This window comes from Elephantulus edwardii, unplaced genomic scaffold (genome assembly GCF_000299155.1).
Source record: "Elephantulus edwardii isolate Elephantulus edwardi_28Jun2011 unplaced genomic scaffold, EleEdw1.0 scaffold00094, whole genome shotgun sequence".
Taxonomy (NCBI): domain Eukaryota; kingdom Metazoa; phylum Chordata; class Mammalia; order Macroscelidea; family Macroscelididae; genus Elephantulus; species Elephantulus edwardii.
The window spans coordinates 11,582,334-11,605,014 of record NW_006399844.1 but is presented as its reverse complement, the minus strand read 5'-3'; the positions used below and the strand labels follow the sequence as shown (position 1 = coordinate 11,605,014).

Below are 22,681 nucleotides of genomic sequence, written 5' to 3'. Positions count from 1 at the left end.
AGAGGAAGACTTATCAACAACTTGCATTTATAATATTGCTGAAAGGGAGGAGGGCTTGAAATGCTCAATGCAGAAGATCAAGGACTACAACCTTCAATGTGGATTACATTGCAACACAGAAAAACAAAAGTCCTTACCAATGGGCCAGTCAGTAGGCATCATCATGATAGATGGAGAAAGTATTAACATTGTCAGTGATGTCATCTTGCTTGTATCAACAATCAGTGCCCCTGGTGCCAGCAGTCAGAAGATCAGGATGCTTGCATTGGGCAATTCTACTATCAGGGATCTCCAAAATACTGAAAAGAAATTATGTCATTCTGAAAAGTAAGGTGCACTTGATCCAGGTCCTGTTTTTTTCAGTCAGTTGCAAATGCATCTGGACAATGCATCTGGATCATAGAAGAATTAATGCCTTTGTTGGAGAATAGTACTAAATATCCCGTGGACTGCCAAAGGAACAAACAAGTATGCTTTGGAGAAAGTGCAGCCAGAAGGCTTCTTGGAGGCAAAGATGATAAAGCTTCGTCTCACATAGTTGGGGCATGTTAGGAAAGGCTATATCTTAGAAAGCTAGGTGATGGTGATGGTGGTGGTGGTGGTGTGTGCGTGCCATTGAGTCAGAATCTATCCATCACTGACCCTCCAGCAGGTTTTCAGAGGCAGTTAACTCCCTGCCTCTAGAGTTAATGAGAGCAGATTATCCATTTTTCTCCCTTGAAGCAGCTAGTGGAGTTGAACCACATACCTTTGTGTTGGTAGCATAGTTCCTCACCACTACACCGGGAGAACTCTCTGAGAAAGCTATGCCAATGTTCTTTCTACTGTTCTACCAACTTTTCAGTAAGTTTGAAAATTCTCAAACAAACAAGGGGTTTTTTTTTTTGGGGGGGGAGGGAGCGGCAGTAAAAAAACTTAGCTCAAACACAGTGTACTTCAGAGAAGATGAGATTTTAGATGACTACTGGGTTTAAAATTGACTGTATTTAAAATCTAAAAGGTAGAGGGGTTGACAAGAGGAGACTGTCAGTGAGACGGGTTGTGAAGTGACTACCACAGTGGACTTGAACATAACAGAGGTTGTGAGGTTGGTGCACAGAAGGGCAAAGTTCAAATCCATTGTTCATAGAGTCACTAGGAGTTAGAGTCGACTAGATGGCACCCAGCAGCAATAACACTGTAAGTATTGCTGACTGGTAGAGTGAATTTTTTGTATGGATGGCTTACTTTATTTTCATTATTTCTAATTTAATAATAGATAAATATGTGATTATTATTATTTTCAGAGCATAGTTTTAGCTGCATATTTCTGATTTTGTTTTTCTCAAAAATTTTACTTGTTAGGAGCCTGAAATGCTTCTATAGTGTTTTTGTTTCCCTATTTGTTTATTTATTTATTTTTTTTTTTAGATTTTATTGTCTGCAGGGAACGCCAACAGAGACCACGGCCTCTCGAGGGTCAGGCTTCTGTTTCCCTGTATTTTTCTAAGCCTTATATTCTGTTTATCTCTTTTTTCCATAATTTTATTCATTTTGTTGTTGAAAATATACACAGTAAAATGTGCACCAATTTAATAGTTTCTAAATGTACATACAGTTTAGTAACATTTTTAGAGTTAATGCAACTATTTTCACTCCTCCTTTTTTGAGCCACTAACTCATCAAAATATTCTTAATTTGATCCCTTATAGGTAGTTCTTAAAAAGAGCATAATGCTCAAGGAAGATATTTTTACTAATTATGCTAAACTCTTGTTCCATTTTAAGACTTCAGGGGATGTTTTTGGTTTAAGGTTTGAAGCCCATGAGAATATGAAATTCTGTTCTGCCTTCCTCCCCTCTTGAACAAGGTTCTTCTATGCAATCTCTGATCAAAATATTCAGTAATGATAGCCAGGCACCATCCGATTTTTTTATCTTGTGGCAAAAGAACAGTTGTTCATCAAGGCACTTATCCTCCTTTTATATTTTACTTTTCTTTCTCTGTTCTTCCAGGAGAATAGAAATTAATTATGTGCCTCTTTAAGACCCCAGGCAATATGCAATGAAATAGGGTGTAGAACCGAGTACTAAACCTTTATTAAGTTAATTAACTGAGATAGCCCATGAAAACATGATCTTAAACCTCCAATCCAAGGTGCCAAATCCCTTCAGGTTTTTGATTATACTTCAGTAGCTACTTTTCACTTTGACATTCAGAGCACTGGGCAGAAATCACATTGAGTCAACACCTGCCGGAGGCCTTCACGAAGCAGCTACTTTTATTATTGTTGTTGTTGTAACTATGCCCATCAAATTTTCACCAATTCAGCTGTTTATAAGTATATAGTTTGTTGACTGAAATTGAAATAATCAATTATGCGACTTTACCTATAATCAGTGCAATTTTTTCCCATCGCTGTTGACCTGTTTCTTTCCTCTTCCTTTCTGTTCTGTGTAACTGCTAATAAGCATTGATCTCTGTACACTTGCCTTTTCTTGTCTTTTTGTTTGAGTGAGGTCATACAATAATTCATCCTTTGTGAGGGATTTCATATGATATAGCATCTTCAAGTACTATCCATAATATGTTGCTGTGTACCATCAAGTTGGAACCGTCCCGTAGCTGACCCTACTGCGGGTTTTCAGAAGCAGTTGATCGGAGGGAAGGAGATAGCGCATCCTTCTCCCATGGAGCGTCTGGTGGCCTCAAAGTGTGTGCCTTCAGGGTTGCAGCGCAGTTTCTTGCCACTAGGCCACAAGAGCTCAACATGTATCAAAAAGTCATTTATCCTGTTGGTTAAGTAGTATTGCATTATGTATTTTCTTGTGTGCCATATTTTATTTATACATTCATATATTGATGAATTTACAGAAGTGGGATTACTGGATCATCATTTGTTGTTAGGTAATGCTGAGTGGCCTACCACTCTTAGTGACTCTATGAACCTATTGAAATCTTGTCCTGTCCTGTGCCATCCTCATAATCTCTGCCACGTTCAGACCTATTGTTGCAGTTACTAACAGTCCTTCTTCATAGTTTTCCTCCCTTTCATTGACCCTCTACTTTTCCTAGTGTGATGGCTTTTTCCAGGGACTGACCTTTCCTGACTATATGCCCTAAGTATGTGAGACAAAGTATCAATTATTTCATTTTGTTTGGATCAACAATCAACATTCTTGATATCAGCAGTCAAGAGATCAGGAGATATATTGCACTGGGTAAGTCGGCTTCAGGAACCCCTCCAAAATACTGAAGAGCTGTGATGTCAGTTTGAAGACTATAAAGTGTGCCTGATTTAGGCTATGATCTTTTCCCTTTTTGTGTGCGTGTATACCATTAAATTGCATCTGACTGGTACAGGAGGAGATTGCCCCTACTTCTCCAGCAGAACATCTGGTGGATTCAAACTGTGTACCTCTGAGATTGCAGTGCATGTTCTTGCCACTAGGTCACCAGAGCTCCCTGGCTATGATCTTTTCAATCACTTGCTAAGCATTTGGGACTTGGATAATGAATAAGAATGTCAGAATAATTGATGCCTTTGAGTTCTAGTGCTGGAGAAGAGTACTGAATATCTTATGGACTTCCAAAAGAACAAAAAATATGTCTTGGGAAAAGTGTGCCACTAGTGTTGTTGTTAGGTGCCATCTAGTTAAGAGCAACTGGTAGCGACCCTATAAACAACAGATCTGAACCATGTCCCTGTGCCATCTTCACACTTCTGACACACTAGAGCCCATTGCAGTAGTTGCCGTGTCAGTCTGCCTGGTCGAGGGTCTTCCTCTCCTTCACTGGCTCTCTACCCTTCCCAGCATCAGGTCCCTTTCCAAGGAACAGTGCCTCCTAGCAACATGTCCAAAGTATATGAGGCAAAGCCTCATCATTCTTGCCTCCAAAGAGCACTCCAAGGGAGCTCTGGTGGCCTAGAGGCAAGAAGCTGCACTGCAATCCCAGAGGTACATGGTTCTAATCTACCAGATGCTCTGCTGGAGAAGGAGGGGCAATCTCCTCCTGTACCATTCAGATCTGATTTGACGGTACACACACACAAAAATAATAAAATAAAAAAATAAAATATTTTTAAAAAAACAACAACAAAGAGCACTCCAGCTGCACCCTTTCTACGGGATGTTCAGTGTTCATCTCCAACACCATAGATCAAGGCATCAATTCTTCTGTCATCCTTATTCATCATCCAGCTTTCAGATGCATGGCAAGTAATTGGAAAGACCATGACCTGAATCAGACGCACCTTAGTCCTCAAACTGACATAAATACTAGGCCTCCAGTGTTGTTGTTTATGCCCGTCAAGTTGCCTGTGACCCATAGCAACCTATGCACAACAACCCTAAACCCTACTCTATCCCTTGCCACACCTATCCCCATTCCCCCAATGACGGAATCAATTCATCTCATTGAGGGTTTTCCTCTCCTGAGTTGTCCCTCCATCCTCCCAAGTATGACATCCCTCTCCAAGAACTAATCCTGCCTTGCAACATGTACAGATTATGTCAAAGCTTCAGAATCCTTGCTTCCAAGGAGCAGCCTGGCTTCACCCTCTCCAGGACGAATTTTTTGTTCTCCTGGCAATCCATGGTATATTCAATACTCTTTTCCAGCACGACAGCTCAAAGGCATTAACTCTTCTTCTGTCATCCCTAGTCATTGTCCATCTCTCTCATGCATAGCAAGTAATTGCAAAGACCATGGCCTGAATCAGGTGCACCTTAGTCTCCAGGCTGACATCTTTGCTCTTCAGTACTTTGGAGAGGTCTCTGACAGCAGACTTTCCCAATGCAATTAATTTTTTTAATTTTCTGGCTGCTGGTACCGAGAGTGTTTATTGTAGAGCCAAGCAAACTGAAGCTGTCAACAATCTCAATCTCTTTACCATCTATCATGATGCTGCCAATTGGCCCAGTAGTGAGAATCTTTGTTTTCTTGATGTTGTATGTGTTTTAAATAAAGACATGTGAATCCTCCCTATTTGTTTTTTTTCTTTCAACATTATTTTAACTATTTGAGGCATCTTGTCATTCTGTATCAAATTTAGGATTAATTTTCCCTCTTTGTTAAACAAAACTTTGGGTATTTTAATCAGGACTGCCTTGACTCTATTGATCACTTTGGGTAGTTTTGACTTATTAACAGTATTAGATCTTATAACCCATAAACATGAAGCATCTTTGATTTATTTATTAAGTCTTCTTTAATCTTATTCAACAGTGTTTTATGGTTTTCATTGTTTAAGTCTTTTAAGGTCCCTATTTAAATTTATTCCTATGTATTTTATTTTCTTAGATGCTATTATACATAGCATTGTCTTCCTAGTTTCCCTTTCAGATTTCTCATTCCTAGTGTATAAAAACACAATTGATCTTTCTTTGTTGGCCTTGTACCCTACAACTTTCTAAATTACTCTCTTCGTTCTACAAAGTTTTTGTGGACTCTTTGGAATTTTCTATATATGTGTTTTGTTGTTGTTAGGTGCTATCAAGTTGACCATGACTTATAACAACTTTATGAACAACAGATTGGAACCTTGATCTGTCCTGTGCCAGCCTCACCATGGCTGATATACTCAGGCCCAATGACACATTGAATGTGTCAGTCTATCTCTTTAAAGGTCATAAACTCATTGATTTAAAAAAAAACTGTTAAATACTGTAAAATTTAAAAAACATGAAAGTTTGTTAAGTACCCCTGAAAACAATCAGCCATAATAAGTTTGAAAGGATGGCATTTACCCAAGAGTAAAGTTCGCAAGACAGGAAGGGATAGCCAAGAAGGACAAATGAGAGCAGTAAGAATAAGAGGGAAGAAGAAGAAAACAAAATAAAAGAAGAAGGAAAAAAGAATAAGAGGGAAGAGTGCATTGTGAGGACTGCAGTCGTATTGAATGGGAAACTAATTTACTCTGTGAATGAGTCATGTCACTGAATCATACATGAAGAAACTGCTGAATTGTATCTTGCAGTTTATATTTTGTAAAACAACAAAAATAAATAATTTTTAATAATATAAAAAAATTTAGATAAAATAATGTACCGCCAGCCAGCTTCTCCAATTAACTCATGAGCAGTTTTGTTTTATTTCTTCTTCCACCAACTATTCCACCCCTACATTATACTAGAACAAATACCACACATCAAATAATTTCAACCATAAATATTTCAGAGTATGTCTTTATAAGAATGCTTTTAAAAGAAAATATAACTGCAATAATATTATTACTTAAAAATTAAAATTCCTGCTGTTAAGTATCTGTCATTATTTGAAATTCCTTGGTTGTCTTACAGATGTTATGTGCATTTGTTTTAAGTATTGATTGTCTAGGTCAGTCTCAGGGAGCTCTGGTGGTGTGACTGTAGGGAGTGCCCTGCTTACCAACCCAAAGACTGTTCCTCTCTGGCAGTTCAGGTCCACCAGCGGCGCTGGGAGAGAAAGATGGGCAGTCTTTTCTCATGCACTTTTCAGCCTCAAAAACCTGCTGGCGGGTCAGCTCCGAGCCAGAATTGACTCAACATCTAAGAGTTTTATTCTTATTTCTATTATGATTTATATTAGATTGATACATTGTAGTTGACTGTTACCTCTCAGCTTCCTTTTAGTCCTTATACTACCCTCTAACTCTTATTTTCTTTCTTTTTGTGTGTGTGCTTAACTGACTATTCATACATCTCAAGACATACTTACAGTGTGACTTTAGTTAGTACTTTTTTTTTAGATTTTAATGAACATTTATAAAGAAATTGGATTTCCATTCATTCACTGTTACACATTTTCCTCCTTGTCCCACCTCTCCCCAGTTTGCATTTTTCTTTGGAAAAAAAAGTTCTTTCATTGTTACACAGTCGTCTTCCCACCGACCACTTTACTATGCAGATCTTATTCTGGACTCTTGTCATCCCAATAATACCTAATCATCTGTTCCTTTTATACAGTTCTCTCCCTCATCTGTTTCAATGCCATGTACATTATTTATCCCCTCTTTTCTTAGTTTCCCCTCCACCCCCATATCAGTCCTGTTCTTTAACAGTGGCTTTATGCTATATTTGTCTTTTCTGTGACTGAGATACCTCATTCAGCATAATGTCCTCCATGGTCACCCATTTTGAATAATATTTCATGAGTTCTTTGTCTTTCAGTTCTGCATAATATTCCATTGTGTGAATACACCACAGCTTCTCTATCAATTTGTTGATGGGCACTTGGGTTGATTCCAATTCTTTACTATTGTGAACAAAGCAGCAATAAACATGGCTGTACGTTTATCTCCTTGGGTGGTGGTTATGATTTCTTTAGGGTATATTCCCTGTAGTGGAATTGCTGGATCAAATAATATTTCTGTTTGCAACTTTTTGAGAAAGCGCCATACTGCCTTCCACAGTGGTTGCACCATTTTACACTTCCACCAGCAGTGAACCTTGTTCTAGTCTCTCCACAACCTCGCCAACATTTGTTGCTTGTAATTATCTTATTTTCCTGGTAATTCATTTGTTGGTGAAATTGTTTGTCCTCTCAGGTTCCATAGAGTCTGATTTTTGCTGACCATGACATTTTTGAATTTGAATTTTCTATTCCCTGTATTTTTTATAAAATTATATTCAATCTAGACACTTTGTTCTGGTTTTAGCAGTATTTGCTTTGGTAGATTGTCATCAAGAGGCACGTATCTTTATTCTTCTGGGGTTAGTAGTCATTGCTAATCAGTGCTTAGATTTGTTATTGGTACTGAGGCAGCTACTTCAACTTACAGCAACACTGAACAAGACCTTGCCCCGTCGTCTGACATCCTCATGATTTCTGCAGTGCTCAAGCCCATTGTTATGGCCACCATGTCAGTCTGTCTCTGTAATGGTCTTCCTTTCTTTTTTTTTTTTTTCCTTCCTTTTTTTTTTTTTTAAGAATTCAGGTTTGTTTCATTGTGAAAAACATGTATGGGGATACACAAAGGTGAAGGTTGGGAGCAGAAGAGTAAGGATGGGCAGAGATGAAATCACAGGGCTATACAATTTGGGGGTGAGTGGGTCTTCCTTTCTTTCATTGACTTCCCCCCCTCCACTTTTCTAAGTATGGCATCTTCTTCCAATGACTAATGCCTTCTAATAACATACCGTAAGTATATGAGACAAAGTTTCACCATCCTTGCCTCTGGGGAGTACTCTACTTGCTCTTCCTTCAAGACAGATTTGAATATTCAACACTCTTTGCCAATACCATGAGTTGATTTATTCTTTAGAAGCTATGAAACTGTGATAGTCTATCATTTCCTTTTTATTTATCGCATACATGTTTCTATAAAGATAAGTAAAACCTTTTTTTCTTATTTTCATTACCCCGTGGTACAAACCATATAGGAAAGGAAGAATAAATGGTTGTTTCTTTCTTTTACTTACAGACTTTCAAAATGAATTGATTTTCTAGCATTCTCCAAGTATGAATTGAGATTTATTTCAGTATTGTTGTAAACTCAAGAGTGTAAATATATGTTGTGTTGTTGAGTCAGCTCCAACTAATAGCAAGCCTGTGGACCACCACGAAACCCTGTGTGGTCCTCGGTTATCTGCTCTGGTTATTGTTGTAGCCATTATGTCAGCCCTTCTTACTGAGAATCTTCTCCCCCTCACTGACCCTCTATTTTCCAAGAATGGTGTCTTTTTCGAAAGTCTGTGAGATGAAGTCTCACCATCTGTACCTCTTCCAAGACAGATTTGTTTGCTCTTTTGGCAGCCGATGGTATATTTAGTATTCTTTGTCAAGTATTCAGTTGGTATTCCTTCAAATCTTGGAAGCTTCTATTTTGCCAGTGGCTTCAGTGCAACTAGAATTGTTTTCTTTGGTACCATTGTTTGTTATTATCTGCTACTTACTGAAATAGTTCGATGTGGACCAGTTCTTTCTGTTACAGTGATTCTGTGTATTCCTTCTATTTTCTCTTGATGCCTCCTGTATTGTTCAATATTTTGCTCTTAAGAACCCTTCAGTAATACAACTCCAGACTTATTTTCATCAAGATGCATTAAGAATAACTAGAAGATAGAATGGAAAGGTTGGAAATAAAGAAAGATAGGTAGTTGGAAAATTTAGTCTTTATGATAGAAATCAGCTTGGGGATTGCATGATAGAGTTTTGTGTAAGCAACTACTAGTTGCAAATATGTTTTTAAAAAACATATAGTGAGGAAGGGAGCTCTGGTGGCCTATTGGCAAGAAACTGCACTGTAATCCCAAAGGGGCATGGTTCAAATCCACCAGATGCTCCTCTGGAGAAGGAGGGGCAACCTCCTGTGCCAATGAGATCTGACTTGACAGTACACAACAAGGAAAGGGGGTGGAGAGAGAGTGATTATGTACATAATCTTTGCCTAGAATACACAGGAATCAAATTGACCCGATCTGTGACAAGAAATGGTAAAAAAGCTCGATACCATCAGTTAGAACAAGACAGGGCTCCTATGGAACAAACCATCATATACTTATTTACAAATGAAATTTGAAGATGAAGAAAATTACAACTCTGTGAGAGTCAAAATACAACCTTAATTATAACCCATCAGAATTTAAAAACCATCTCTTGGATAGAGTTGAAGCATTGAACACACTAATGATTGGAGGCCAGACAAGTTGTGGAATTAAATCAAGGGTATCATACATGAAGAAAGCAAAAGGTGATTAAAAAGACAGGAAAAAAAAGATCAAAATAGAAGAGACCATTAAACTTGTTCTTGAATATAGAGAAGCTAAAGCAAAATAAAGAGAAGATGAAAGAAGAGAGCTGAATAGAAGATTTCAAAAACCAACTTCAGAAGACAAAACTGTTTTTTAAAAAAATACGTGAAGATCTGGAGTTAGAAAACCAAAGGGAAGTACATCCTTGGCATTTCTAAAATATACATGAATGTTTCAATCCATTGCAGTCATTTTTAGTATTCAAATTTCACTATCTTTGGCCCCTAGGAGGTTTCTCAGGTCGGCACCCAAATCTTTTTAATAGAACTGTTACAGACTTTGAGAGCGTCTGTACTTCCTGATAGGACAAGATGCTCTAGGCTTATCTTGTACATGTCTCGGTTCAGGCCTAGAAGCAGCTTTTTCTCTGAAGAGCTGATTTCTTTCATATGTACCGTGGAATTTTGCCCTGTGTTATTTTAACATTTGTATTTTCTGGACCAGAATTTCTAACTGTGAGTTGTTCCTTATTATGGGACTATTTTACTCAATTTAGTGGATTACCAAGCTTTTTCAACTCTAATGGAATGGAATTGAAAATTTCTGAGTACATTGCAGAATAACCAGTGACAAAGAGCTGTGTTAGAGAAGGTAGGAGATATCATGAGTACATATATTAGGTAAAATTAGGGCTTTGTGTATTTTGTTTATGGATGTGTTTTGATATTCTGGTACGTGGTAAACAATTTGCCTATCCCTAGATAGGGGAGTTAATGTTAAAATAACATCCTTTAAAGTCAGCATGGTTTTTTAGAAAAAATTAATACCTGTTTTTCAAGTTTGCAAAAGTGTGATTGAGATTATTTTATTATTAGAAGGAGAAAAAAGGAATGATAAAATGGTAAATACAGAAGCTTGTTCAAGTTCAGCTGCTGGATCTAGAAATATAAATAGTAGCAGTCTTGAAAGAAATGTCACTTTTGCTCAGCAAACTTCGACTTGAGGTACATTCAAAAACTAAAGAAAAAAGTACAAAACTTTATAATTAAGATTTATTTAAAATATGGTTCTAATAGGTAAGTAAACCTAATGTTGTTATTGTTGTTGCTGTTATTATGTGTTGTCAAGTTGCTTGAGACTCATAGCGAACCTTTGTACAACAGCTCTGAACCCTACTCTATCCTGAGCTAACCTTATCATCTCTGACACACCTACCCCCCCCATACCAGTCACTGAGTCAATCCATCTCATTAAAGAGCTTCCTCTCTTGCACTGTCCCTCCACCCTTCCAAGCATGATGTCCCTCTCCAAGGACTGGTCCCTCCTTGCAACATGTCCAAAGTATGTCAGAGGGCGCCTAGAATTCTTGTCTCTAAGGAGCAGCCTGGTTCCACCCTCTCCGAGATGAACCTATTTGTTCATCAGATTCAGTACTCTTCTCCAGCACCACAGGTCAAAGGCATCAGTAAACTTAATAAAAATGGCAAATCTCAAGTATTATTTGTAAAAGAATCCATAAAATGGAGAACATAAAACCTTCAAAATTACAAAGAACTTAGAAGTATAGAATGCTAAACTTGATAAGCTTTTCAAAGAAATACTAAAAGGGCAAAATCCTAGCAAAATTTCTTCATTTCAGTGGGTATTAGAGAGCCTTATTATACTTGTACTTAACTGTATTTCACATGGCAAGAAAAATGCTTCACACAACTGATTTTAAAAATTACTCCTTCAAGCTGTGTAAAAATGTGTAATTTTTTAAAATGAAAAATGGTTGATAAATTAAGGGTTATTTATTCTTAGTTATAAAACAGTATATTGCCAAGTATAGAAAATTATGGGCTACTTAGAAGTGATAAAGGAAGATCTGGTGACTAAGTGATAAGGAATTATGCTGACAACCCAAAAGTATGTGGTTTGGATCCACCAGCTGCTCTGTGGGAGAAAGATGGACAATCTCCACTGTGCAATTTATTGCCTTTGAAAACCTTCTAGAGAGTTAGCTGTGGGTTAGTTCCAGCTCGGTGGTAGTGGTTGTTTTTACATAACAACTAGAAGCAATATATATTGTGAGTTTCCATTCTAGTAGAATATTCATAAATATATATGTTCCTAAATAAGATTGCTAAAATGAAAACACTAAATAACTGGCTAAATTATAATGTGAACATAAATTTATTTAAAGATTTTCGTATTTATTTGAAATAAAATATAAATAATTTAAAATAAAAAAAAATCAGATGTCCTTTTGATGTCCTGTGATCACTTAAAACTTGCTGTGATTCTAGAAGCTACGCCACTAACATTTAAACAGGGTCACTTAAGGTAGGTAAATTTCAGCAAAGCTTCTAGATTAAGACGGACTATACAGAAGGAACAGACAGTCATCTTTTGGAAGAAAAAAACTTGACTTCAAAAACCTTATGAAAGGATGCAGAATATTGTCCAATATAGTGCCAGAAGATGGAATTGTCAAGTTGAAAGGCACTCAAAATATGACAAGGAAAGAGCTGCCTCCCCAGATTCCAGTCCATCTTCATGGCACAGAAGAAAGCTTTCAGAACCTTCACTTGCTGATGTTGCGTGGCTTACGATAACAAACATCTGCAAACACCTTTTAATAATCAATACATGGAATATGTTAAATAGATTTTTGTTGGTAGTGTTGTAGTAGCATACCATCGAATCTGAGCTGACCCTCCAGTGAGTTTTCAGAGGCAATTAATTGCATGGGAAGAGATTACCCATCCTTCTCCCGCAGAGCAGCTGGTGGATTCAAACTGCATGCCTTAAAGATTTCAGCTCAGCTTCTTGTCACTAAGCCACCAGAGCTCCCTATTTCCATTTAAAATATGAATGTCAGAAAATTGGAAGTTGTCATATGTGAAATGGAATACATAAACACTGATATTGTAGCCATTAGTGATCTGAAATGCAATCATGTGGTCTGGAGTGACACAAATGACAAATTTAACAGAAATAGTGTGTTATTCATTGTCAAAAAGAACACTTCAAGGTCTGTCCTAAAATATAACGCTCTCAGTGATAGGATAATATCCATACAGGACAGAGCAGGAAATCACTACATGGTTCAAAATCAGGAAAGTAGTGTGTTGGGGATGCATCAGCCTGTCTCCATAGCTTTTCTAGATGCAGAACAGATCATTTCGGGAGCTGGGGTTTGTAAGGAGGAATATGGTATCAGGATTGGAAGAAGACTCATCAACAACCAATGTTATGCAGATGACACAACCTTTCTTGCTGAAACTGAGGCATACCTGAAGTGCTTGCTGCAGAAGGTCAAGGACTGTAGTCTTCAATATGGATTGAAGCTCAACATCAAGAAGACAAAAGATTTTCACAACTGGGCCAGTTGGCAGCACCTTGATGGATGGAGAAGAGATTGAAGTTGTTAACAGTTTCAGCTTGCTCGTCTCCACAATCAACACCATTGGCACCAGCAGTCAGGAAATCGAAAGACAAATTGCATTAGGTAAATCTGCTATCAGGGCCCTTTCCAGAGTACTGAGAAGCAACAATGTCAGTCTAGAAACTAAGGTGCGCCTGATCCAGTGCGTGGTCTTTGCAGTTACTGGCTATCCATTAGAGAGCTGGATGATGTCTAAGGGTGATAGAAGAATTTATGCCTTTGAGTTATGGTCCTGGAGAAGAGTCTTGAACATACCGTGAACTGCCAAGAAAACAAATGGGTCTGTCTTGGAGAAGGTAAAACCAAGTTTCTCCTTGGAGGCTAGGATTTTGAAGATCCATCTTACATACTTTGAGCATGTGGCCAGGAAGGACTGATTCTTAGAGAAGGACATCATGCTCAGAATGGTGGAGGGACAGCACAGGAGAGGAAGACCCCAGGTGAGATGGATTGATACAGCGACTAGGGCAATGGGGGTAGGTGTGTCAGAGTTAGTGAGATTGATTCAGGACAGGGCAGGCTTCAGAGCTACTATATATAGGGTCTCTATGAATTGCAGGCAATTCGATGTTACCTAACAACTACAACCACTAACAAGTTAATAATTCTATTATTCAAATTTACATACCAACTTCTAATGCATTGATATTTATTGGTGATTGGAATACTAAAGTTGGAAACAAAGATCAGTAGGTAGAAAATCAGCCTTGGTATTAAAAAAGACTTGGGAGATAACACAATAGAAGTTTGCAAGACCAGAAGCTTACTAATTACAAATACCACTCTTCAACAATATAACATACAACTATATACGTGGACCTTGTCAGATGGACTATATAAAAATCAAAGCAACTACATCTGTGGAAAGCCCACTGGAGGGTCAGCTATGAGTCAATTCTGACCCCACAGCAGTGAATTATATCAGATAGGGAGCTCTGGTGGCCTAATGGGTAAGGAGGTGTGCTGTCAGCCCAAAGGTAGGCAGTTCAACTCTAGAAGCTGCTCCACTGCAGAAAAAGAGGCAGTCTCCTCTTGTGCATTTTATAGCCTCTGAAAATCTGCTGGAGAGTTAGCTATGAGTTTGTTCTGACTCAACGATAGTGAATTTGAATTTTTTAGTTTGATATTGGATGGATCTTAGCTTAAATCAGAGAATATTAGAAAGATACATACTTGTATTAGTGTTAGGTCTTTTGTTCATAGAGTTGCTATGAGTCGTCATCTACAATTCAACACCAGTCAACAACAACATAGAGAGAGTTCTGTGCGGGCCTAGTGGATCTAATGTTATGCTACCAAACCAAACGTGGGTGATTTTAATCTGCAGCCCTTAGGCCTGGTTTTAATTGTCTTGGTCAAACATTCTTCTAAGGTTATAGCACTGGTCTGTCCATTTGCTGTACAGAGGTAACTAATGGTTGCTATGATTCTAAACACTGTGACACTGATGTATCAAATGCAATAATGGTTACCCATGGTGGACAGTGTTTGGTGGAGCTCCCCAATTAAAACAGGTTTGGAAGCAGGAATGGCATCAACTTCTGAAATAGCTTGCCTCCAGAAACTTCATGAACTTGGAGAAACAATGAAAGTTATACAAGTGTTCAGGTCTTTTGTTCATAAAGTCTCTACGAGTCATCTATGACTCAATAGCACTTAACAACAACCACATACTTGTATTTGATTCAGGGCTCTAACCAGTTCAAAATGGTTAATTGATACAAAAAATAAAGGCCAAATATGTATTATATTTGGAAGCAGGAGTGGCATCCACTTTCTGAACAACATACCTCTGGAACTATGAACTTCGATAAATGTTGATAGTTGTAGAGGAGCTTCAGGCCTTTTGTTCATAGGGTTGCTGTGAGTTGTGCTGGACTCGAAGGCAATCAACAACAACAACGTGCATTATATGGTGAGCTCTGGCGGCCTAGTGGCAAGAAGCTGTGAAAGCATGCATTTCAAGGCCACCAGCTGCTCCATAGGAGAAGGTTGGGCAGTCTTCTCCCATGCGAGATGAACTGTCTCTGAAAACCTGCTGGAGGGTCAGCTTTTTTTTTTTTTGGAGGGTCAGCTTTGGGTTGGTTCTGACTCTACAGCACACAAAACAACAACAACATGCATTATACAGGAATTAAATCTATTATTCAAGAGATGTCTCATGTCGTAGTCCCCAAGTTGCACTGCTACCCCAAAGGCTGCACATCTCCATTAGTTCAAATCCATCAGAAGCTCCAAGGGAGATAAATGGGCAGTCTCTTCTCATTGCAATGAAGAACCTCAGAAACCAAATGGAGGGTCACAGTGAGTCAGAGCTATGGTGTCAATGGCAGTGAGTTTGAGTTTTTTACAGGAACAAGTGACTGTGCCCCTCAAAGACAGTGGCTGTCTTTGAATATCTTTCTGGAGTCTTGCCAATAACTAAGACTCCCACATCATTCTCTGAAACTCAGGAGGAAGAACTGTGACAAAACATTTGGGGAGTTTGACCATATGGGTTGTAATCAATTACATGAAATGCTGTGAAGAATGAAAATTACAGGACACCTAATTATGCTCATACAAAACCTAGGAGCAAGGGGAGTTCTGGTGGCCTAGTGGCAAGAAGCTGCACTGCAAGCCCAGAGGCACACAGTTCGAATCCACCAGATGCTCTGCCGGGGAAGGAGGGGCAATTTCCTTCTGTACCAGTAAGATCTGATTTGAAGGTACACACACACACACACATAATAAAATAACAATAAAATTTTTTTTAAAACCTAGGAGCAAAACAAGGAAGATACTACATGGCTTAAAATTAGGAAAAATATGTGTCAAGGTTGTATCCTCTCAGAATATTTATTTAGTCCTATGCTGAGCAGATATTTTGAGAAATTTGACTATATGAAGGATAGGGCATTAGGATTGGAGAAAGACTCTTTAACAACTTGGAATATGTAAATGACACGACTTTGCTTGCTGAAAAGAAAGAAAACTTGAAGCACTTAAGGATGAAGACCAAAGACTATATATACCACATCTTTCTACAAAGAAAACAAAAATCCTCTCAACCGGGCCAGTGAGCAATGTCATGATAAATGGAGGAAAGATTGGAGTTCTCAAGGTTTTCATTTTACTTGGATCAACAGTAAACACTAAGCTACAGTCCAGACATCAAAGGACATTGAGGAAACCTACTGAAAAAGACCTCATTGAAGTGTTAAAAAGTAAAATAGGCAAATCTCACTACCAGCAAAGAATACAGTGTGCCATTTTATGGCCAGAGATTCTTGCACCAGCCAGAGCTACAGGAGAGTAGCAGCACCTCCCGCAGAGAACCAGAGACCTGGTAAGAGACAGAAATAACATAGGACTGCTACCCCACAGAACCAGAACCAAGGGCCTTTGCCCCAGCTTGCTGGAGAGCTTGGCAGAAGACACCATAGTTGGCATGACTGAGAGCTTCCTAATACTGGCCCAAAGCCACAGGACTCAAGGCTGAAGGGTCTGTGAACACACTTCAGAACCTGTCCTGACTGAGAAATGGTATCCTTTTAACTTTCCTAATAACCCTGTTCACTTCCCTGATAATATTGTTAGCCTCCTTAATAAACCTCATAATGGTGGGAGTGGGGGGAGCAAAATAAGACTTTGAGGTCTTAAAGTGTGCCTGACCTAAGCCAGAATGTTTTCAGTTACCTCATATCCATACAAAGCTGTGCAGTGATGAAGAAGATGAGAGAAAAGTTCATGCATTTGAATTACAGTTTTGCTTCAGAATGTTGAACATACCAGGGTCTTCCAGAAGAATGAAACAAAAAAATCTGACTTTGGAAGTACAGATAGAATGCTCCTTAGAAGCAGACCCTGGAGAAGGACTCATACTTGACAAATAGAAGGACTCATACTTGACAAATAGAGGTCAGCAAAAAAGAGAATATTCTTTTTTAAAAAAAAAATATTCTTAACAAGTGGATTGTCACAGTGTTATATCAGTGGTCTTAAATATAGCAAGAATTGTGAAGATTGTACAGGACTGAATAGTGTTCTGTTCTGTTCTGTTTGAATACAGGGTCGTGATGAGTCAGAAGTGACTAAGCAGCACCTCACAACAATATTGTCATTGTTGTGTGCTCATCAGTCAGACTGACTCATAGCTGACACTCCAGCAGGTTTTCAGGGTTAGTAAACTACACAAGAGGAGATTGCCCATCCTTTTCCCTCAGAGCAGCTGGTGGATTTGAAGCATGTGCCTTTGGGACTGCAGCACAGCATCTTAACACTGTGCCACCAGAACTCCCTACATTTAGCAAACTAACTTGATATTATAAAACATGGAACATTTTTATTTATATTAGATATGTGTGACAGAATAATGAAGATTTATTGGGCTATTTAAATTTGATCTTACACAACTTGATTATACTTATGAGCAGAACTAGAAAAGTGCACTGTTGGATTGTGGTTCATTAAAACAATTTACATGTGGTATAACAGTAGATGAGACTCAAAAACATAGTGAAGTTACTTTTTTTTTAATTGTAAACTACAAGTAACCATAGAGCTTTGGCATCCAGATATATTGCACTGTGTCTTTGGATGTATAGAAAAAGTGTAGTGAAAGTTGTTAATATTTTTTCTTCATTTTCATTCAGTCGTTCATAATACATTTTGTTTTATAACATTAATTACAAATGAGCCCATTGCCATTTATTCCAATGTCTCGTCAAGTGAGCAGTTAACTTGTTAAATGTTTTCTTCTTATAGATAAGAAGCTAGCCATTATTAACCATTCCCACTTGAGTCTGTCACCAAAGTTCATTGTCTGTTACACAAGAACTGAACAGAATATTTTTTAATAACAAAATATTTTTAGGGTTGTTGTTGTTATGTGCCATCAAGTCGCTTGCAACTCATAGCAACCCTATGTACAACAGTTCTGAACCCTGCTCTATCCTGTGCCAATCTTATTGTCTCTGAGACACATACCCCCATTACCCCAGTCACTGAATCAATCCATCTCATTGAGGGGACGGTAGCAAACTTAATGTATTTAGGTCTTTTTAACGACTATTTGAAGCTCCAGGGGCAAAACAGTTGTTCTGTTTTAACATATCGAACACACCCAGAAATTTGAGAATTGCAAGCAGACTTCCCATGTGATCACCAAAACTGCTATATGCTGCAACATATGGACGAGAACATTATTAATATAGACAGCGAGAATGAAATAAAATTAGAAAGACTTGTTCCTTCACACTTCCTGCTCAAATTTTTTAATCATAGCATTCCAGAAACACAAAAGGGAGAAAACATCTATATACTTTGCAAAACTCCGACTCAAGTACTGAGTCCAACTTGGTGCCTGAAGAAAAGAAAGAGCTATAGCAACTTAGTTTTTCTTTTCACTTTTTATTGTGCTTTATGTAGAAGTTTGCAGAGCAAATTAGTTTCCCATTCAGTAGTTTGCACATTAAGTGTTCCATAATGTTGGTTGTATTCACACAGCTTACTTTTTAATTATACTGAAGAATAATTATAAAACCTTTAGTTTATCATAATTTTAAATTAAGATTAAAGACTATCCATTGCCAGGTAAAAAGAGTTTTCTATTATTCTTCATCCCAACATTTTTGTTTGTGCTAAGATGTTCAAGTTTAACTTAATTAAACAAAACAAAAAAAAGGGTACACTCCGTGGTTGTATTGTCCTCAGATGCTCTCGACTGGAATAAATTTATAATAGGCAAGCATGCCTTTTGAATTAACTAAATCTTTCCTAATTTTTCTTTTTTTCTTCTTCTATGCTTTATTCAGGAAGCTCTAGTGACTTAGTGATAAGGAGTTGTACTGATGACTTAAAGGCATTTGGCTTGAATCTGCCAACTGCTCCTGGGATTTACTGTCTCTGGAAACCTACTAGAGGGTCAGTTATACTGAGTCACTTCTGATTCAGCATACATAAGAGCATCATGTAGTTATTGTTGTTGTTAAGTGTCATCCAGTGGCCTGCAATTCACAGCTACACTATGTACAATAGCTCTGAACCCTGCTCTCTTCTGAGCCAGTCTCATTGTTTCTGACACATCTACCCGCATTACCCCAGTAACTTTGTCAGTCCATCTCATCTAGGGTCTTCGCCTCCTATGCTGTCTTTCCACCCTTCCAAGCATGATGTCCTTCTACAAGGATTGGGTCCCTCCTGGTCACATGCCCAAAGTATGTGAGATGGAGCTTCAAAATCCTTGCCTCCAAGGAAAAAATTGGTTTCACCTTCTCTAAGACAGACCTGTTTGTTCTCTTGGTGGTCCATGGTATGTTCAAGATTCTTCTCCAGCACCACAACTGAAATGCATCAATTCATCATCATCATCATTAGTCATTGTCCAACTCTCTAATGCATAGCAAGTAATTGCAAAGACCAAACCCTAGATTAGGTGCACTTTAGTCCCTAGACTGACATAATTTCTCTTTAACACTTTGGAGAGGTCCTTGACAGCAGTCTTTCTCAATACAGTTTGTCTTTTGATTTCTGGACTGCTGATGCGAAAATCATTGATTGTGGAGCTGAGCAAGCTGAAGTTGTTAACAACCTCAATCTCTTCTTTCATCTATCCTGGTGCTGTCATTTGGCTCAGTGGTGAGACTCTTTGTCTCCTTGATGTTGGACTTCAATCCATATTGAATGTAGTCATTCCTTGACCTTCTGCAGCAAATGCTTTATTTAAATAGTAATTAAATTTTGTATTTATTTTGTTTTTACTTTAGTATATTTAGTGAAGAGCTAATGTCTTGTGGAGTATTCCTCCAAAATATAACAACACTAGTCTCACTTAGCAGTGGTTAAGTGTCATCAGGTCAAATACGACTCATAAGCAACCCTGTGAACAAGAGACCTGAACTCTTCAATAATTAACATCATTTCTTTATGTTGATAGAGTTTATAGAGTTTCCAGAGGCACCTGGTTTAGGAAGTAGATGCCACTCCTGTTTCCAAACCTGAATCAATCTGGAAACTCCTCCAAACACTGTCCATGATGGGTAACCATTGTACTTGTAACCATGGTACTTGACGCAACTATGGCACAGTGTTCAGCATCACAGCAACTCCAAGTTATTCAGAACAGGAAACAGACACACTGCTGAACCACTTAAAGAATGTTAATTCTAACATTAATGAATTAATTGGAATTTAATAATATGGAAAATATAATATAATATAATATAATAATATAAACAATATGGTATTTTAAAGACATATCCAACAAATGCTGTTGACTGTGATAAACCAAGTATTCCCTCTGCCCTTGGGTCATTGTTGGCTAACATGGGCAAGCAAAAGTCCAACCAGCTGACACCCAGTTGTGGAGGGAAAAAACCCAATAACACAAACCCTAAAACTTTCCTTACATAACCTTCATTAAGACACAAGAAACCAACTTCTAGAGTGGAACCACTGCACAGGAGCCTACAGGCCAGCCGTAGACTGAACCCATCACTACAGAATTTTAAAGACACACCTAACAAATGCTGTTGACTATGATAAATTGTGTGTGTGCGTGTGCATGTGTATTTCTACTCACAGCAATAACTTTGACTTTACATACACCCGCCCCCCATTTGCTCTGGCTCTTTGGAAAAACAACTGGAGATACTTCCCCCTGCTCCCCTAAATCCTAAGGGGTTACTTTTGTCCTTTTCTATTCCTGAATGCTACTTTCTGCCCATGTTAATTGACAGTTTTTGGGTAAACTGTAAATTATTTCATTTAATATTTTTCCTACAGGCTGTACTATGATTGGTGCCCATCTTTCTGGGTGTGACTAATAGACTATGCAAATGAAGTAAATTGTAGCTCAGGCTTGCCTAACCTTGCCCATCAATTGACTGGCCTGCAAAGAAGGATTTGGTCAGTATATGGGCCTAATAGTAGTGCCATGCCTTGAAACTGACGAGAAATCTGCGTATTTAAGTAGCTAGTCCTATAACTGTTCAAAGCTGTGACACAGAAGTTGGTGATATATCTGAAAGGGGCTTAGCAGCAGAGCCAATAGTAACATATGGCTGGGTTGGTAGGGTCTGTCCTCAGGAGAGTGATGAGAAACTCTTCCTACATGGTTCCTGTTTAGTCTATTGGTCTCCAGCCTCAGTTATACCTGGTTCCTTAATAAGCTACTAACTTTTGAGTATAGTTTTGAGTTTGAGAGACATTACAGTGCGTTAGCAAATGCAGTTTGGGGAAAGAAGGGTCCTGAGCCAAGGGAAAATAGCTGTGTCAGAGATGGAGTAGTACAGTACCTTGGAGAATGTGGAAATCTGTGATGTATTTGAACTGTCCCTCATTGGAAGATGGTACAGAATAATTCAGGAAGTATCAAAAAGACGTAGAAGGAATACAAAGAGTCACTGTACCAAAAATAATTGTCTAACATTTCAGAAAGTAGCCTATAAGAACCAATGGGGAGGGAAAAAGCACACTGGTAATGAAGGAAGAAGTTCAAGGTGCAGATAATACTGGGTAGAAAGGCTCTGTGTATTATGTCATTCTCCATACCAAAGCTCATTTACAGTGTATGACCCAAGGGATGGCCTATTGGCCAGTAATTACAGGATAAAAAGAGAAAATTGCAAATGGAAATTCTAGTCCTTTTGTCTTTAAAACTACAAGATTTCCCCCCGCCCTGAAGTCGTCTTACATAATATGTACAACCCTTACCTCATGTGTTTTATAGGCACATGCTTCTGTTCCTGTTCCAAATGCCTGTTTTCTTTTTTTAAAAAACCCTAAAATACACTTCCATTTTGAGATAGAATATTTCAGTGTTTCTACACTACCAAAAATTACAGAGTGTGATTATGGGCTACACAGAGGCTCATGTTCTCTGACATACTACCTTGTGACTTCTTTTTTTCTAAGTAGTTTTTCTTTTCTTTCTCTTCTCCCATACCTGGTAATTCTCAAAGAATATTTCGTTCTGCTTGTATATTCTTCCATACCTTTATTCCTAATAATGAACTCCTAGGGTAGTTTTCCTTTTATGTATGGCTCATTTCACTCAGCATAACACCCTCCAGGTTAACCCATGTTATGCAGTGTTTCAAAAAATTTTCCTTGTTCTTAATATTGCCCTAGTATTCCATAGTGTGTCTCTACCATAATTTATCCATTCATCTGTTGATGGACACTTAGCTAGCTTGTTTCCTTCTTTTCCTGTTGTGAATAATCCTGCAGTGAACATGGATATCCATGTATCCAACAGTGTCACAACTCTTACTTTTTAGGATATATACCTAGTAGTGGGATTGCTGAATCAAGTTTAATTTCTCTTCTGAGTTTTTTTCTTACAAACAACTTACATTTATTGAGTATTTGGACCATGCACTAAGCATTTTTTTTCTGAGTTTTTTTTTAAATTTATTATTCATTTCAATGAAAATTTACAGAGAGTTTGGATTTCCATTCATTCATTGTTGCATTTTTCTCCCCTCTCAACCCTCCCTCCTAGTGCATTACCCTCTTGGAAAAGTGAAAGAAAAATTCTTTAATTGTTTTACAATCCCCCCCCCCCAGGTCCACTCCACTATACAGCCTTTGCTCTGGACTCCTGTCATGACAAAAA

General features: G+C 38.2%; 1 protein-coding gene across 1 annotated transcript in view; it reads left to right on the top strand.

Moving 5' to 3' along the window:
• Nucleotides 1-22,681, top strand: part of SMYD4 (SET and MYND domain containing 4) — a 97,287-nt gene that overhangs the window by 27,222 nt on the left and 47,384 nt on the right. The gene's annotated exons all lie outside the window — the stretch shown is intronic.